Raw genomic sequence first — 20,936 nt, 5'->3', positions numbered from 1 at the left:
ATATGTCAATCACCTGTGAAATTAAAAAATTGTCCCTGTAGCGGTTGGATTCAGTTTGTTAGTCCGTGTCTTATCAAAAACCGTTTAAATGTATCTCTGGTGACATTTCAATGATAATTAAAAGCAAGATTCCAAAGTTTCAGGAGGGAAGCATATTTTCAGTTACATCTTAACTCATCCAATAACTCTGCCAAGAAATGAGTTCATCACATGAAATAACAGGAGTCTAATTCTTCCCATAATCTTTCATTTTAACATTTCATTTATGAACAACCAAGATGAGAAGACGGATGTGATATAAGGTCTCTATTTTATAAAAGAGATGTGAAAAATCCTAGACATAAATCATCTTATTAAGTTAGGTCAAATAGTCAAGAAAATGTGAGATATTCTTACCTAACTTGGGCACTAAAAGAATATTATTTTATTTTTACTCAAACCCATCAGTATCTCTGTCCATTAGTAGAAGTCCTTGGTGCCTGAACCTCTGAGCAGCTTCCTGACTGGTCCCTCTGTCTCCAGCCTGGCCTTCTTTCTACCTGGACACCCTTGCAATTGTCATCTTCCACAAGCAGAGCTCTGAACATTTGGCTTCCCAGCAAATCTTTACTGAAAGCCAGTTTCTCCATTATTTCCTCCTGGTTAGAAGTGATTTTCCCTACCTCTGAACATATCTCTATGCTATGATTTAAAAAAAAAAAAAAAAAAAACCTTCACCATCTAAAGAATATTATGTGTGTGAGAAGCAGAACACAAATGTTAGAGCAAGATGGTGAAATGTTAATACCAGGTGAGCCTGGGTAAAAGTTGTATGCATATTCTTTGTACTAGTATTGTAACTTTTTGTATTTAATGTTTATTTCAAAATAAATACTTTTTAAAAACCTTCAACAACAGATCCCAGTTTATGAAACTCAATAATTCTCCCATTGGTGCCACCTGCTCCAGTTACACGAGGTGATTGTAATATTGGCTCTGAATTAAGCCTTGCAAGATATGCGCTTCCTGGTAGAGCAACATAAAGGGCAATGTCAAATGTGTGGAAATCTGGGAAAGTGTAATGTCTTTGGGGTAATTGACCACCTCTCCCATTTTGTTTGAGACTGAGGGGGGTCCCGATATGGGACTTCCAATGCTACAAGTAGTAAAGTCCCAGACAAACCCAGATAAGTCAGTCACATCCTTTGTGGGACTCTGCCGGATGAGTGTAACTGAAGCCAAACACTGGTGTCAGGAGTGCTAGGCAACAATCCAGAGGAACATTCTGTGTTTCATTCTGTGTGAAATAGGAAACCAGATAAGCCCTTTCTGCTACGAAGGGAGAGAGTTGTATGATGAAAAGTGTAAGTTGTGTTAAAAGAAAATTCATCTTTGATGTACACATGATTGTGGAGAGAGGGAGATCACGAGGGAGATCCGTGTTGCTGTGTTGTGTGAGGATTTCCGTTGCCTGTCAGTAAAGTCCACATTCCTTAGCTCAGAACAGAAGACTTATTTGTAAGGAATACCATGTATCCCGGGCAATATAAATGACTTTTGCTCACCCCAAAACAACTGATAAAGTTAATGTCATTTTGCCCAATTTGAAAAATACAGGCACTGAAGATCAGAGAGGTCAAGTGCCTTCCCCAAGGAACTCAGCCGAGATTTAATGGCTAGATGTGTGTGGAGTGAGGTTACTGGGGGAATAATTCAAGTTGCCAGAAGTTTTGATTCTAGGATTCATGTACTAAAAAAAAAGGAGAAAGAGCTTTTATTTCTTTTTCATTTTATTACAAATAAACTTATTGAGATACTAAAGCACATAGGATATGTGTGAGGCTTTACGAGGCTACAACTTGGGCCTAAGTGTCAGAGTCTCGGCTAACATACTGCTCATATCCAGCTGTGTGACCTTGAATAAATTACTCTATATCTCAGTTTTCTCATAGAATGATGATAGTATGTCTCATAACTAATGTAAGACACTTATCACAGTACCTGGTACTTAATAGGCACTAAATCAATAAGGAAAATAACAAAAGTCATCATGACTATTTTAATGTTAAAAGGGAATGGTCTTAAGTTAGGAACTTAAACGTAAGCAGAAACTACCTCTATTTTATTGAATAGTGAGCATTTCTGCCTGTGAGCATCATTAAGGCCATTACTTTTGACAACTGTTAGAGTCGCTGGTGTCATTTAGCAGAATGCAGGGCAGTCTCAGATGATTTCTATGAACACTGGTGACTTTCACTTATCACATGGTGACATTTTATGTTTCATAATCCTCATCAGTTTGAAGGTTACAGAAAAAAGAGATACAGACTTATCCAATAAATGAAAACCTGATTTCTTTGTCTTAAGCCTAAAGGACAGAGTTGCATTTTAATCTCTGCTTTGTTGTCCTGTGAAGGAGCTACCTTTACACACATTGCTCTCAACATGCAAATGTTTTATTGTTTTAGGATAGGAATCAGGTTCCTGGCATACTGTGGTTTTTATAATAAACACATAATGTTCCTTGCAGTGGGTGGGTTTATTATAAATAAAAATGTTATGAATAAAGTTCCATTTCAAGATAATCTAGCATCATGTATGTAATCATTTTCAGTAGATATTAGACATTTCCATATTGCATACTCTTTATAACAATATGTTCACACTCTAAAATGTAATATGAAAATACATTGACCTTAATATATACTTACTATTTATTATTTAAGTTACATGAGATTTATCAAGCTCTGTATATTTTAAGATTCTTGGAAAAAGCTCTTGGAATGTTTTCACAATATAAAATATGACTATAAAAAGCATTTCCTTTAGAGTCAGTATAAAATAGTAGCATTCTAAACTCTAGTGTCATTGATTAATATGCAAAGAAATGGGTATGAAAAAGTATGTACTGAACCATATACTAAATAGACATTTAATGAGCACCTTATTCTATTTCTGAAGCACCATACTAGTCACTATGAGATACACTAAGATAAATAAGATTTAGCATCTGACCTTCTGATTATCCATACTGGAAACTAAGAAAAGTATGCAAAAAATTATAAAACAAACTATGACGTGTTCTAAAACATGTTTTAGAATCAAGTAGGCAGAGATAAAAAAATATGTAGTGGTGTGTGCTTATAGTTCCATCTAGGGAGGCTGAGGCAGGAGGATCCCTTAAGCTGAGAAGTTTGAGATCAGCTTGGGCAACATAGGGAGACCCCTGTCTCTAGTGTGTGTGTGTGTGTGTGTGTGTGTGTGTGTGTGTGTGTGTGTGTTCAAACAAAGTCAAGGCATATGCATTAGTCAAGTTTTATTCATGAAAACAGCCACTCTAAGTATTGTGAAAACGAAGTATTTAATATGGGAATTCCACTCTGCACAATTGTGGGAGAAGGTGAGAAAGCGAGGATTTGCAAGGGGCATACTGAAGAATCAAACAGTCCCTAGCTAGACCACATTAGGGTGTAGTGTGCAAGGAACCCAGGGAGCCTTGCACAATCTGCCACTGGCATGTGTCTGTTGAAGAAGAGCTTGACCCACCTCTCTGCCTTCAGTGACAAGTTCAGAGAGATGGATGGAACTGCCACTCCTGGTGAAGCTGCTGACCTGGGGCAGCACCTGTCTCTGAGGGTCTGCATCCAAGATCCAGGTGTGAGCCTGGGGCTGATGTTGGGGCCAACAGACAGGAAAATATGCTGGGCACACAGTGCAAGCATATTTGCATATTTGCATGGTCTCGATCTCCTGACCTCATTAGAGCAAGAACAAGCTGGATTCCGACATCTTTTATCACCATCATTTATCATGATAAACTTCCATGGACAATGGCATCCGCCCCATTCCTTCTTCCAATTCTCAAAGTCCTGTCTTGGCCAACTTAACTCACAACAATAGAGGAGCAGGGGATTCCAGGAAAAGTACCTTCTAGACTTCACCAAGTTGGCATAAATGACCAAGAGCTTGACCAGTGCTTTGTAATTAGTAATAGTATTAATATCAGCAACATGTAGGCTAAAAATGGGGCAGAGCTGGAAAGGAGGGGAAAGGAGACTGCTGTAGTGTTGCAGGAGATTATAATAAAGATCTGAATAAGGGTAAGACCATTAGAAATGGGGCTCCTCCTAGATGGAGCAGATAGGGCAAGTTAAGAAGTAGGAGTTAGCTCTGGGGCTTTGAACTCACATAATATGAATGGTTGGTCCATTAAAAATATACATCACGTGAATGGCTGCTGGTTTGAAATAGAAATACACTTGGTTTTAGATGTGTGAAAGTGCTGCATGACTAGTGAAGAATATATACAATAAATATCTGGAAATGAATGGCTGGAACACTAGACACAGAGATTTGGAAGTCATTCACTTGGAAATGATGGATAGTCATTTTCTATTTACAATATGTAGTGAGAAAAGTCAGGTAGGATAAACTTCTGACCTACATCAAGGGACTGATGAAATTAATCAGTGTGAATTGCTATAAAGAGCATAAAATACCTAGCTAACAAAGGATGTGAAGGACTTCTACAAGGAGAACTATAAACCACTGTTCAAGGAAGTAAGAGAGGACACCAACAAATGGGAAAACATTCCATTCTCATGGATAAGAAGAATAAATATCATGAAAATGGCTGTACTACCTGACTTCAAACTATACTACAAGGTTACAGTAAAAACAACATGGTACTGTTGTTGTTGTTTTTTTGTTTTTTGTTTTTTGTTTTTTGTTTTGAGATGGAGTCTTGCTCTGTCACCCAGGCTGGAGTGCAGTGGCATGATCTCGGCTCACTGCAAGCTCCGCCTCCTGGGTTCACACCATTCTCCTGCCTCAGCCTCCCAAGTAGCTGGTACTACAGGTGCCCGCCACCACGCCCAACTAATTTTTTGTATTTTTCGTAGAGACGGGGTTTCGCCATGGTCTCAATCTCCTGACCTCGTGATCCGCCCACCTCAGCCTCCCAAAGTACTGGGATTACAGGAGTGAGCCACTGTGCCCGGCCACAGCATGGTACTGTTTTGAGCATGGTACCAAAAAAGACATATAGACCAATGGAACAGAACAGAGGCCTCAGAAATAACACCACACATCTACAAACATCCAATCTTTGACAAACCTGACAAAAACAAGCAATGGGGAAAGGATCTCCTATTCAATAAATGGTGCTGGGAAAACTGGCAAGTCATATGCAGAAAACTGAAACTGGACCCATTCCTTACACATTATACAAAAATTAAATCAAGATGGATTAAAGACTTAAATGTAATAGCCAAAACCACAAAAACCCTAGAAAAAAACCTAGGCAATACCATTCAGGACATAGGCATGGGCAAATATTTCACGACAAAAAATGCCAAAAAGAATTGCAATAAATGTCAAAATTGACAAATGGGATCTAATTGAACTGAGGAGCTTCTGCACAACAAAAGAAACTATCATCAGAGTGAACAGGCAACCTACAGAATGGGAGAAAATTTTTGCAATCCAAGAAAAAAAAAACATCAAAAAGGGGGTGAAGGATATGTATAGACACTTCTCAAAAGAAGACATTGTGTGGCCAACAAACATATGAAAAAAAGCTCATCATCACTGGTCATTAGATAAATGCAAATCAAAACCACAATGAGATACCATCCCACACCAATCAGAATGGCAACTATTAAAAAGTCAAGAATAGTAGATGCTGGTGAGGCTGTGGAGAAATAGGAGTGCTTTTACACCGTTGGTGAGAATGTAAATTAGTTCAACCATTGTGGAAGACAGTATGGTAATTCCTCAAGGATCTAGAACCAGAAATAGCATTTGACCCAGCAATCCCATTACTAGGTGTATACCCAAAGGAATATAAATCATTCTTCTATAAAGACACACGTACTTATGTGTTTATTGCAGCACTATTTACAATAGCAAAGTCATGGAACCAACCCCAAATGCCCATCAATAATAGACTGGATAAAGAAAATGTGGTACATATACATCATGGAATACTACTGAGCCATAAAAAAAAATGAGATCATGTCCTTTGCAGGGACATGGATGAAGCTGGAAGCCATCATCTTCAGCAAACTAACACAAAACAGAAAACCAAACACCACATGTTCTCACTCATAAGTGGGAGTTGAACAATGAGAACACATGGACACAGAGAGGGGAACAACACACACCAGGGCGAGTTGGGGGGTGGCAGGTGTGGAAACTTAGAGGGCAGGTCAATAGGGGCAGCAAACCATCACACACATGTATACCTATGTAACAAACCAGCGTGTTCTGCACATGTATCCCAGAACTTAAAGTAAAATATAATAAAAATAATGGAATTAATCAGTGTGTCCACGGGCAGCTCAGGGCAGGTGTTAGCCACTGACTTAAGGACTGGAATTCTACCACAGATGGGAAGCTCCTTCTTGGGTCTCTGGGTTGGGGTTTGGTGCGATTAGAATTCAGGTAATTGGAAGTACTGTGTTTGGGGAATATTCCCAGGCACGTAGGACTTATGCCCTGAAGCACTGAATGAGAAAATGTCCAATTAACCTCCTAGAAGACTGGAGAAGAGGATGGAGGTTGAGTGAATCCTGGGTCAATGAGAATCACTGATGTTTAACTTTTAGCATGGGAGGTGAGGGAAAGGGAGGCCAGGTACGGGTGCAGAAGGTGGAACTTATGCAAGTAGTGATACAGGTCATTCCTCTGAGGATAAAGGAACTGGAGATGTCCTGAGAGCCAGGTAGAAACCATGAGTGGATCCAACCGGGTGCAATAATGGGTCAAAGGAGGAAAAGGACCACATATTTGAAATTGCTACTTTGTCAGGGGTCAAGCTCTCAGCAGCCATTACATTTATTGAGCTTCCATCAGGTCTGTTTACTTCACTGTCTTATTTTTCACCAAATCACAGAAAGTTTTGTCTTTCTGACAAAAGTCTCAGAGTCTGGCTGGATTCATATACGCATTTCTCTTCCTCCTTTTAACTGAGACTTTGCAGTCTACGATTGGCCTAGGCTGCAGTGTCATGCTTCCCATGTGAAGTCCGAAACTTTGAATTTTCATAAGTAGAGCCTAGGATTTTTTAAAATTTTCAAATAGAAACCATGGAAAATGAGTTGATTAAAATAACCAGTGTCTGAAATAAGTTGAACATCATCCCACTTTCTACGCTTAATAAAGCAAATGCTAAATAACCCAGGGGAGAGAGGCATTATATGGTCATATCATCTCTACTGATCATAAAGAATTTGACCCTGCCTCTCTGCCTTCAGCGACAAGTTCAGAAGTCTACCTTGACTGATTGTAATTGTATGGGCTTCTAGATAAAACAGCATAGAATACTAAAGAAAGTCTATATATCTAGCTAAATCCTGAGATTGGGGCTCTGCAGAAAACCTTGAATTCCTTACAGGTCAAACTACTATGAGGGTACATCCAAATATTATTAGGCTCCTAGTTCTTCAAGCTGATGTTTCATCCTCATGCTTCCTGGATACCTCGGGATGACATCATCACCATTTTAATCAATATATTTCCTTTTAGATCTTAATATTTCTCAAGTACTGATGATGTGGATTTCTAACCAGCAAATCTTTCTCTCAAATGATCCTTTTTAAAAATTGCGGAAAACTTTCTATCTTAGCAAAATAAATGGTTGAAGAAAAGATTGTTCTCTAACATTGCAAGAAACATAACAGTTTGGATGAGAACAACCTAGGAAGTTTTAGCTTCAAAGCACTTGGCCTTGAGTGTTGTAATCAAAGTGGCTTTCAGCCTGCACTAGAGCATTTACAGCTGCTAAGGAACTGTATCATTTAACACATTCATACTTACAGTTTCTTTTGTTGCAGGAAAAAAATGTCATATCTGACTTTAACATGGATTATGCTTTTTTTCCAAGAATATTTCTTCTAATTTTTCTGGGTTGAAGCAGCTGCGGTTGCTATGCCATCAGCTCTGTTGCTATGGGGGATGGCTTGGGTGTTTGCCAAACGATGATTGGTTATTTCAGCACCCTTATGTTCACCAGTTGACATTTTTCTATGTTGAATCATGCTATTTTATTTTAATTTGATGGGTAGGCTCAATAATGCTGATCAGCTCTGAAATAACTGAAATTAGATATAAAGGAATCCCACCATTTCTGTCCTTAGAAGCGAAAATGCACTCAGAATTCAAGTGGTATGTATAGGAATCATGCGTGTGTACACTCACATGCAAGACTGAATGGTGATATATTTAGAAACTTGCGTGTGTACAAGACATGTGACTCTTAAGTCATGAGACTCAGAGAAATTAAAAGGGATGAACATTGGCATTTATGTAGTTATCTTGAACAGAAAAATTATTTCAAATTGGAGGTGGCCACATCCTGTCAACTTCAGTGACAGCTGTCAAAATTAACACAATAACTTCTATTTATGGTTCATTCTCCAAAAATGCAGTTTTCTGCTGTACTTTTACAGGAGCATTAAGACGTATGTATCTGGGGCAAAGGTTCTCTGCCATTGGATCAACTTTCTAATCAGCTGTCTTTGCCTCTGAAATGTGATGATGTTATTGAGCATTTCAGAGAATTACAAAACCCAAATCTGAAACTCTTTGGAAAAGAAGGAAAAAACTCATTATCATAATGATTGTCTTCCATCTGATCTTCTTTATCTCAAGTGCTAGAAGGAAACTCTTTGGAAAAAAAGATCCAGGGGCTCTTTGCCCTGGTTGCTTAGTCACTAGTCTATTTAAACAGGACAAGACGCAGTTTGTAACTTTTTTCCAATATACACTCAGAAGTGAACTTGTCAAAAGGATGTAAGTAAGTTGGCTTAATACTGGGGAATCAAGATTTTACTACTTAGAAGTACATAGTAACCATATTTTGTAATTATTTTTTCTATAGCATTTGTGCTCTTCGATATTAGAGAACACTGAAAGCTAGGTTTATGAGTGAATTTGACATTTCTATAATACAATTTATTTTAGAAAATAACTGAATCATTTCCTGAAATCATGTATTCTCAACTGCTGAGTGGGTTTTTCATCTCAATAATTCCCCTCCTAAAAATACTTTTTATATTTAACAATTAAAGAGGCCTTATGCATTTGGCTTGCAGAAAACACCATTTAACATTGATTTTAAGGAATTATTTATATAGTACTTTTCAGACTAGTGATATATATGGACAAATATGTCGAGACATTGTATTGTTGGTTAACAGTCTCTTTCATTCTATATAGAAAATGATAACTGGAGGATTTAAAAATATGAATAATATCCTATTTATGATATTTGCACACATATGAGTACATATACTCATGCAAATTTAAGCCTTAAAGTTCTGATATGTTAAAAAAAACAGAGTTCGCTGAGGTGTAAGAACAGACACATGCATACGTCGTTCTCAAGCTAGTCCTCCTCTCCCACTTCTATATACCCCCCATCAAAAGCAAGCAAACAAATAAAGGTAAAATCTCAATGAACACTAATACTGTTTTTCAGTTATTTGAAAAATAACTGGAATTATCCTTTGTTGTAGAAGACAATAAGTAATTTTATTCCTATTTAAATAAGTAAGGTTATTATCATATAAAGATTAGATCAGATTAAGCTATTAATAGATAGCTTCACTCCTTTTTCCCCACTCAGATTTGCTGCTTCTCCCACACTCTGGTAAACTCTCATGCAGTGTCCCAAGTCAGATGTCCTGGGGTCATCCATGAGTCTTCCCTTTCTCTTATATCTCATCTCCAGTTTATCCTCAGTTCCTGCTAAACTCCATTAAATCTCTTCTCATTTTTTTCAAGCCCTACTATATTCTTGCTTAAATTATACCAGTGGCTTTCATCTGACCTCTCTCTCCATTCTCACCTGTCTTCAGGGATTTTTCCATAATATAAATCAGGCCTCCCTACTTATCATCCTTATTAGGATGTCTAATAGACATTTTAAAACTTAACATGTCCAACCTAACACTTGAACGTACCTACCACTGGAAAATTTTTCAACTTCAGTCTTCATCAAAGTAAATGGAACTCCATTAATCCCATCTCTAAAGCTAAAAATCTTGAATTCTTCCTGTACTCCTCTTTCATGCCCAACGTTCAATAAAAAAGCAAATCCTATTGACTTGGCATTGAAAACATTTTTAGAATCTTACTATTACTACCTATATGCTCTGCTACTGGCCTCCTCTAAACCATCATCACTTGATGATGGAAGGTGAAAACAACCCGTGTGTCTTTTTAAATAGTCCCTAACAGTCTGTCTCCACCCATCCCTCACTGCAATGCCTTATTTAATTCTGACGGAGCTCAGTGTAATGTAGAGCGAGTGGATTATTTTCACATTTTACAGTAAGGGCCCTGAGACTCTGAAAGTTTAGCTATGAATGATGGAGCTAGGGTTTGACTCAGGCTCTGATTCCTAAGCTCATGCTTTCTTCACCTAAGACAACTGAGTCGTATAAAGGGTTAAGTGACTAGTTTACAATGGCACAACTGTGAAGAAGAGAAACACAGATTGGAACTAGACTCAGTGCTCTGCCCATACAAGTGTTGCATAATTTATACAAGTAGAACATTAAAGATGTATTTATTTTGACTATTAACACTTTGAAATGAAAATACTCCTGGGACTTTAGCAAGCTGAGCTCTAGTTGAGTCTACTGGGAAACATGAAACTTTCCTATGATGGTTGAGATCAGAGCATTGAGGGAGCTGGGATGTTTTTAAGCAGATTTCTAACAAAAAGTATGTGTTAATGATAGCAACTTAACCAACAGATACTTTTAATTTGCCGTATATATTTTGTTAGGTTATCTCCCTTGAGTATAACTAATACATGGACATTTATTACATAAGATTCAAAACAATTTTCTGATCATAAAGGGTAGTACAAGTTGTGTTCTTTTCACACTTAAATTTTTAAAAAACTATTATCCTCATTAGGGAAATACACATTAAGAAAATGACAGTGAGGTACCACTTCACACCCATTAGTTTGGCCATAAGTGGTATAGTGAGATACCACTTCACACCCATTAGTTTATATATATAAAACAGAATATAACACATACTAACAAGGATTTGGGAAATTCGAAGTCTTGTGCATTGCAAGTGATAATTTAAATGGGATAGCCATGTTAGAAAACAATATGGTTTTTCCTCAAAAAATTACACATAGAATTACCATATGATCCAGCAATTGCACTCTAGATACATACTCAAAAGAACTAAAAGCAGAGACTCAAAGAGATATTTATATACTAATGCTCATAGCAATATTAATTCACAATAGCCAAAAGGTAGAAACAACCCATGTGTCTATAAGAAGATAAATGGGTAAACAAAATATATCCATACAAAGGGATATTATCCTGCCTTTAAAAGAAATGAGAGCCAGACATAGTGGTATACTATACACCAGTAGTTCCAGCTATTTGGAAGGCTGAGGTGGTAGGATCACTTGAGCCCAGAGGTTCGAGTTCAGCCTGGCAAACATAGTAAGACCCCCATCTTTAAAATAAATAAATTAATTAATTACTTAAAAGGAATGAAATTCTGATACATGCTTAAATATGGATGTACCTTGAAGACATTATTCTGAGTGAAATAAACCAGTCATAGGAGGACAAATATTGTATTTCCACTTTTATGAGGTACCTAGAGTAAATAAATTCATAGAAACAAAAAGTAGAATAGTGGTTACCAAGGACTAGGGAGAAGCGGGCAATGTGGAGTTATGGTTTAATGGGTATAAAGTTTTAGTTTGGGAAGGTGAAAAAGCTCCGAATATAGATAGTGGTGATGGCTGTACAACATTTTGAATGTACTTAGAATATAATTGTGAGTTAAATTTTGTATGAGGCATGATGTTTAGTTTGAGGTTCGTCTTTTTTGCTTATAGATGGTTAATTGCTTCAACAATATTTGCTGAAAGACTCCCTTGCTCCATTGAATTGCTTTTGTGCCATTGTCAAAAACCAGTTGAACACATTTTTGAGGATCTATTTCTGAGTTCTCTGTTCTGTTTCATAGAATTGAATGTCTGTTTCTCCACCAATACCATACTGTCTTGATTACTATAGCTACATATCAAGCCTTAATATAAGTAGATTGAGCTCTCCATTTCTATACTTGATTGTCAAGATTATTTTAGCTATTCCAGTGCCTGTTTATTTCCATACACATTTTTCTTAAAGCTCTCCATGTCTATATAAGACCTTGACAAGATTTTGGCAGGAATTGCATTAAGCCTATAGATCAATTTGGGTAGAAGTGATATCTTTAGTATGTTGAGTCTTCTAATCCATGAATGTAATATGTCTTTCCATTTATTTCAATCTTCTTTTATTTCTTCATCAGAATTTTATAATGTTCAACATATAGATTCTGTACATATATTTTTGTGTACCTAAGTACTTCATTTCCCTTGCAGCATTTGAAATTATACTGTTTTCAATTTGTTTCCACATGTTCACTGTTAGTATGTAGAAATATGATTGATCTTTGTGTATCAGTCTTGTATCCAGCAACATCACTGAAATCACTGATGTACTCTGCTATTGTTGGGTATAGTTCTGCATATGTCAATTAGACTCTGTTATTTGATTGTGTTGTTGAGCACTTCTATATACTTGCTAATATCCTGGCTAGTAGTTTTACCAGTTCCTAAGAGAAGGTTGTTGAAGTCCCCAACTGTGATTATAGATCTACTTCACCTTGCAGTTTTATCAGTTTCTGCTTCACATATATGATAGTGGCATCTAAGAGGGTACCTCTTAGATGAAATTTGTTTCAAGTTTTATTTGGTACATACATATTTAAGATTGGGTGTTATATCTTTCTAGCTAATCCTTGTATTATTGTGGTATGTCCCTCTTTTTCTCTAGTAATTTCTCTTATTCTGACGTCCACCTTATCTGACATTAACATAGCCACACCTATTTTTTAATTAGTGTTTGCGTGATATATTTTTTCTATTGAGTTTGAAATAAATCTCTTCCAAACAGCATACAGTAGAGCCATGTTTTTATTTACTCTGTCAATAATTATCTTTTAATTGGTGTATTTACATAATTTACACTTAACATAATTATTGAAATGTCCGTGTATAAGTTGGCCATTTAATTATTGTTTTGTTTATTTCCTCTCATTCTTTTTTCTGTTTCTCTTTACTTGCTTTCCTGCTATTTGAACACTTTTTGGAGTCTGTCTTGATTAATTTGTAGTGTCTATTTATTATGGTAAAGTATACATACTGTAAGGTTTATCATTTTAATTATCTTTAATTGTACAATTTACTGGTATTAAGTACATCCACATTATTGTGCAAACATATCACTGTCCATCTTCAGATATTTTTCATCATTCCAAAGTGAAACTCTGTATCCAACAAGCAAGAACATTTCCTCCTTCTCCAAGCCCATGCTAATGACTCTTCTACTTTTTGTCTCTCTGAATTTGCCTATTTTAGGAACCATGTGTAAATGGAAACATACAATATTTATCTTTTTGTGTGTTTGGTTTATTTCACTTAGTTCATCCATGTTGCAGCATGTGTCAGAATTTCATAAGGCTGGATAATATTTCTTCATACGGATATGCCACATTGTTCATTCATTTATCTGTTCATGAACACATGGATGCTTTCTACCTTTTGGCTATGGTAAACTAATGCTGCTGTGAACAGTAGTATACAAATATCTGTTTAAGCCTATGCTTTTGATTCTTGGTTATATACCCAGAAGTGGAATTGCCAGATCATGTGATAATTCTGTTTAATTTGTTGAGGAACAACCTTTTGTCTTCCACAGCAGCTGCACCATTTTACATTCCCACCAGCAATGCGCAAAGGTTCCAATTTCTTCACATCCTTGTCAACACTCATAATCATATATATATGACAGCCAACCTAATGTGTATGAAGTAGTAACTCATTGTGGTTTTGATTTTCATTTCCCTAGTGTTTAGTGATATTGAACATCTTTTCATGTGCTATTGGTCATTTGTATATATTATTTGGAGTAATGTCTATTCAAGTCCTTTGTTCATTATTTAATTGGATTTTGTGGTTATTGTTTATTTGTTTGTTTTAGAGACAGCGTCTCACTCTGTTTCCCAGACTGAAGTGCAGTGGCATGATCATAGCTCGCTGCAACCTCAAACTCCTGAACTCAAGTGATCTTTCTACCTCAGGCTCCTGAGTGGCTAGTACTGTAGGCACATGCCATCATACCTGGCTAATTTTTTTGATTTTTTGTAGAGACAGGGTCTCACTACATTGTTCAGGGCTGGTCTTGAACTTCTGGCCTGAAGCCATCCTCTCACCTCAGCCTCCCAAAGTATTAAGATTACAGGCATGAGTCACAGCACCCGGCTGATGTTCTTTCTGTATTCTGGATATCAATCCCTTACCAGACATTTGGTTTGCAAATATTTTCTCTATAATGGTTTTGAGTGGATCTCTTTGTATGGTCTTTATAGTGGTTGCTCTGGATATTTCAATATATATATGTGACTTTTCACAGTCTACTAGTGCCAGCATTTTACCTTTTTAAGTAAAGTGTGGGAACCCCACTTCCATTCAGGTTTCTTTCCCTTCCCCACTTTTAGATATGAGTGTCTTAAGTATCAGATTGCATTTTAATATTTTTTTCAGTCATCAAATATATTTTATGAAACTCACAATATACCCATATTTCAGCTCTTTTACTTCTTCCTTTTTTCTCATGCTCCTAGATTCTTTTATTTTATTGTTTTCTTTCTGTTTGAAGAACTTCCATTAGCCAGTTTTTAAAGTTAGGGTTCATCTGATGCTGCCAGGGTTTCCACTTACCCGTGCTAGTACTGCCTGAGTGAGCTGAGTGAATTTTCACTGGCCAAGCCCCTGGATGTCTCTCAGTGAGGGAGGAACATCTTAGATCTACAGGGACAAGGAAGCTTCTTGGGCTGTACCACTTCTTGTGGAGAATTATAATTTTAATGAAGGGAAATTTGAATAGCAATATCTGAAAAAGAAAACATCAAAATGGAAAAGAGAGGTACAAAAATGGGACACAGAAAAGTATAGAAGAAAATGTGACTCTCTGTCATGGCATTTTCCAGAGATGGCCCTACAAACTTTCCATCCATGATGGAAACAAAGGAAATAAAAAGAGGCTCCCTGTATTTCTGTTCACTGTTTTTGCCTCTGAAATGGACTGTTGCAGCTAATTACTATATCAACAGAATTACTGCCCTCTATTTTAGCAGACATTTTATTGTGATGCCATTGGCAGTGGGAAGTATGTGCACAATTTACTTCAACGAATCTGTGCCCATTGTGAACCATGTGGGAACTAATGAAAATAAGTTACAATAAACTGCATTATTTAGGCACTCTACAGTTCATATCACACTTTCATGTGGATTAGCTCACCCTGCTACCTGGGGCACCTTTTCCTCCTAGGTCTTCTAAGGCACTGTAAAGAATAGTAGTGGGTACAGATATACAACGTTGTTCAACTATGATTTCTAAGCTCATAGACTTTTCTCCCACAGTTACCATGTAGTATATTTTCTGAATGTAAAGATGTGTATAATTGCCCTTCCAAAGTAGTAAATAAGGAATTCATTAAAGACGAAAGTACACTACTGAAGAGTGGGTATATGTATGTTAGAAGATGTATGTCCAGCAATTCAGCCCATAGACAAGCTTATGAGCAAAGATGAGTGGTTATGAATTTGTAACATTAAACTATATTTTGAGTTTAGATATCTTTCTATTGCTGGACATGAGTGAAGATGTCTTAGTGCTGACCTACAATGGGGACAGAGTATCAGCTATACCTTTTCAACAGACTTAGCAGTGGGAGAGTCAGACTCAAGCATTTAACATCGTGGAAGACGACAAAGCATACTTTGTGACTAGCTCAAAACATAATTATATTATGTTTTTTTAAAAACAAACTCTAGTTATTGCAGATAATGATGTGCATTGACATTGCAAAATATTGTAATTAAGGAATAGGCTTAGTAGAGCACTTTAAACTGCACAACTTTCTGTTTTCCATTATTGAACAGCTTTAGGGTGGCTGTTTCTATTCAGACTAATGGCACGTGCCACCGTGACCAGGAGCTCAATTTTGCCACTTTATTACAATAATTATTGGCAAGAAGAGATATATATTGACTTAGAGGCAAATTTATACTTTATTGTTATTTCTCTGACACTGGACATGTTCATATAAAATCAGGTCTGGAACCTTTTCAAAGACTTCAAATGGATTAATTTCAGAAAATTTAGGTGGAATTTTTGGATTTCAGATTATTTACTTCCTTATAGTTCTAATTGACTTGGATTAGTAGCTGCACATAATGATTTTTGTCTGTTAGGGTAAAAGATAATTTTTAATGTGACAAAATTTTCTTTAAAAAGTTTAATTGGAAGGTAAAACATTTCCTTTAATCTACATGACATACTTCATCCTTAAGCTCCTTGAGAGCAGAGACCCTATCTTATCATCTCTCCATTGGTACCACATAACCCACACCATTCCTATTTATTGATACCAATAATCCTTTCAGTGTAACTAGTACACTTTGAGTATATGCACAAAACTGTAACTATACTAATAAGCTCTTCTGCCTATGAGACATTATAGCTTTGGATCATCCTTATTTCAATAACAATTTGTTCCATTCTGCCATTACAATGCCAGGATGTAAAGCTCCAGGAGGGCAGGAATCTTTCTTTTTTGTTTAATACTCTGTCTCCAGCACCTAGAACATTGTCTGGCACAGGTAACCACTCAGTATCTGTTGAATGAATACATTTTTTAAAGACACAATGACAAAATGGCTGCAGAAATTGCTTTTGTTGTATGGGATGAAGACCTCAGATTTAGTGTCAGAAAATCTCATCGATTGTCCCAAGCTTGCTATGAATTTACTGTGTCATCTTAGGTATGCCACTTAATCTGTCTGTGCTTTTCTTATATATGAAATGATATTAGATCCAAGGCATAATAAACTTCTATCTACCTTTAAAAGTACATAATTTTCTGCTTCATGATTAGCGGCATGCATTTTGCAAGTGGCTGTCTGGGAACAGAGTTACATTTTGTGGCAGTAGAACCAGCATTGCCAACTGGCATAAACAGGCTTGGAAGTAAGATTTTGGTCTCTTTGGCAGCTAAAAATTTGGCTCTAACAAATGAACTAGTCACCAACCTGATTTTTTTAAAAAATAAGGCTCTTCTATACTTTGGCATAGAAAATCAATTTTTAAGAACAGGGAAAACTTAAGTTCATTGCAGCACTGTTCACAATAGCAAAGACATGGAATCAACCCAATTGCTCATCAATGATAGACTGGAGAAAGAAAATGTGGTACATATATACCATGGAATACTATGCAGCCATAGAAAGAAATGAGATCCTGTCCTTTGCAGGGACGTGGATAGAGCTGGAAGGCATTATCCTCAGCAAACTAATGCAGGAACATAAAACCAAACACTGCATGTTTTCATTCATAAGTGGGAGTTGAACAATGAAAACACATGGACACATGGAGTTGGTGGGGGGGACAACATACACTGGTGTCTGTCCTGAGGAAAAGTGGGGGGAGGGAGAGCATCAGGAAGAATAGCTAATGAATGCTGGACTTAATACCAAGGTGATGGGTTGATCTGTGCAGCAAACCACCATGGCACATGTTTATCTATGTAACAAACCTGCACATCCTGCACATGTACCCTAGAACTTAAAAGTTGAAGAAAAAATAAATAACCTATGAAATTTATTGTTCAGCTATTTATAAAAGAATAAGGAAAATTAAATCTGACACAGAAGAGTACAATGTAGCATAATGACAAAAGAACTAGATTTAAATCTTGGTTCCAGAATTTTCTATGAGATATCATTGGCTAAGTAGCATAATCTTTTAGTGCCTCAATTTTGGTATCTGTAGAATGGGATAATGATAATAATATCTCAATGAAGTAATGTATTTAAAGTTCCTGGGACATGGTAAGCTTTCAAAACCTTACAGACACGCTTATATGAAGGAATTAAATAAGAAGGGGGAAATTAATTCATAATAAGTAAATCTGCACATTTGACTTGAGGCAAACACTTGAGAGGTGAAATTGAGACCAGACTGCCTAGTTCTATATAGTGATACGTCCACTTACAGGTGTAATATTTTGGTTTCTTAACATCTCTAATGTTAAGATGAGTTTCTTAATATATCTGCATCTCAGTCTCCTGTTATGCAAAGTGGTAAATCATTGAACCCACCTCATTAGGCTTATTGTGAATTTTAAATGAAATAATTCATGTATTAATAATATTCTTACAAAAGAATCTGACATATAGAATGTACTCAATAAATTGTAGCTTTTCTTATAACAGAAGTTAAGCTTATACAGAAGGGAGAAAACTGAAAGAGATGTGAAAGGCATTCAGCCCAGTGGATGGAGAGAAAGTAATGGGAGTTCAGTATGGACAAACAGATTATAATAGTCTAGTGAATTTTACTCTCAGAGATTTTAAGAAAAAAAATGCCTTGCAAATACAAGACATTGAGAGTTCCCACATAAGTGATTGACAACAAATATCAAAATCTCCAGTTTATCCCAATGTTTGGGTGATAAGCCTCCTTTTAGCCAAGAATTCTACCTTAGGGAAAAGGATTTTTATTCTTACTGCACATAGATTATAAGATATTGCCAAGAGGTTCCAAGATGGCCGAATAGGAACAGCTCCAGTCTACAGCAGAGGACGGGTGATTTCTGCATTTCCAACTGAGGTACCAGGTACATCTCACTGGGACTTGTCGGACAGTGGGTGCAGCCCACAGACTGTGAGCTGAAGCAGGGCGAGGCATCGCCTCACCGGGGAAGCAGGAAGCACAAGGGGTCGGGGAATTCCCTTTCCTAGCCAAGGGAAGCCATAACAGACAGCACCTGGAAAATCAGGTCACTCCCACCCTAATACTGCACTTTTCCAATAGTCTTAGCAAATGGCACACCAGGAGATTGTATCCCTTGCCTGGCTCAGAAGGTCCCACGTCCATGGAGCCTTGCTCACTGCTAGCACAGCAGTCTGAGATTGAACTGCAAGGCGGCAGTGAGGCTGGGGGAGGGGCGTCCACCATTGCTGAGGCTTGAGTAGGTAAAGAAAGTGGCTGGGAAGCTCGAACGGGGTGGAGCCCCCCACAGCTCAAGGAGGCCTGCCTGCCCGTCCCCACATCTAGGGGCAGGGCATAGCTGAACAAAAGACAGCAGAAACTTCTGCAGACATAAAAGTCCCTGTCTGACAGCTTTGAAGAGAGTAACGGTTCTCCCAGCATGGAGTGTGAGATCTAAGAACGGACAGACTGCCTACTCAAGTGTGTCCCTGAACCCCAAGTAGCCTAACGGAGAGGCACCTCCCAGTAGGGGCCAACTGACACCCCATACGTCTGGGTGCCCCTCTGAAACGAAGCTTCCAGAGGAATGATCAGGCAGCAACATTTGCTGTTCTGCAATATTTGCGGTTCTACAGCCTCCGCCAGTGATACCCAGGCAAACAGGGTCTGGAGTGGACCCACAGCAAACTCCAACAGACCTCCAGCTGAGGGTCCTGACTGTTAGAAGGAAAACTAACAAACAGAAAGGACATCCACACCAAAACCCCATCTGTACGTCACCATCATCAAAGACCAAAGGTAGATAAAACTGCAAAGATAGGGAGAAACCAGAGCAGAAAAACTGAATTCTAAAAATCAGAACACCTCTTCTCCTCCAAATGAACACAGCTCCTCACCAGCAACAGAAAAGCTGGAGGGAGAATGACTTTGACAAGTCGAAAGAAAAGGCTTCAGAAGATTGGTTAATAATAAACTTCTCCGACCTAAAGTAGGATGTTCAAACCCATTGCAAAGAAGCTAAAAACCTTGAAAAAAGATTAGACAAATGGCTAACTAGAATAAACAGCATAGAAAAGATCTTAAATGACCTGATGGAGCTGAAAACCATGGCACGAGAACTACGTGACGCATACACAAGCTTCAGTAGCCGATTCGATCAACTGTAAGAAAGAGTATCAGTGATTGAAGATCAAATGAATGAAATGAAATGAGAATAGCAGTTTACAGAAAAAAGACTAAAAAGAAATGAACAAAGCCTCCAAGAAATATGGGACTATGTGGAAAGGCCAAATATACGTCTGATTGGTGTACCTGAAAGTGATGGGGAGAATGGAACCAAATTGGAAAACACTCTTCAGGATATTATCCAGGAGAACTTCTCTAACCTAGCAAGGCAGGCCAACATTCAAATTCAGGAAATACAGAGAACACCACAAGGATACTCCTTGAGAAGAGCAACTCCAAGACACATAATTGTCAGATTCACCTAAGTTGAAATGAAGGAAAAAATGTTAAGGTCAGCCAGAGAGAAAGGTCGGGTTACCCACAAAGGGAAGCCCATCAGACTAACAGCAGATCTCTTGGCAGAAACCCAACAAGCCAGAAGAGAGTGGGGGCCAATATTCAACATTCTTAAAGAAAAGAATTTTCAACCTGGAATTTTATATCCAGCCAAACTAAACTTCATAAGTGAAGGAGAAATAAAATCCTTTACAGACAAGCAAATGCTGAGAGATTTTGTCACCACCAGGCCTGCTTACAAGAGCTACTGAAGGAAACACTAAACATGGAAAGGAACAACTGGTACCAGCCACTGCAAAAACATGCCAAAATGTAAAGACCATCGAGGCTAGGAAGAAACTGCATCAACTAACAAGCAAAATAACCAACTAACATCATAATGACGGGATCAAATTCAAACATAACAGTATTAACTTTAAATATAAATGGGCTAAATGCTCCAATTAAAAGACACAGACTGGCAAATTGGATAACGAATCAAGATCCATCATTGTGCTGTATTCAGGAGACCCATCTTACATGCAGAGACACACATAGGCTCAAAATAAAGGGATGGAGGAAG

General features: G+C 37.5%; 1 protein-coding gene across 9 annotated transcripts in view; it reads left to right on the top strand.

The window, feature by feature from the left end:
* Positions 1-20,936, top strand: part of DLGAP1 (DLG associated protein 1) — a 961,867-nt gene that overhangs the window by 272,760 nt on the left and 668,171 nt on the right. The gene's annotated exons all lie outside the window — the stretch shown is intronic.

The sequence above is a fragment of the Macaca fascicularis genome, chromosome 18 (genome assembly GCF_037993035.2).
Source record: "Macaca fascicularis isolate 582-1 chromosome 18, T2T-MFA8v1.1".
Taxonomy (NCBI): domain Eukaryota; kingdom Metazoa; phylum Chordata; class Mammalia; order Primates; family Cercopithecidae; genus Macaca; species Macaca fascicularis.
The sequence above is the reverse complement of the archived record's forward strand: the minus strand, read 5'-3'. Positions and strand labels throughout refer to the sequence as shown.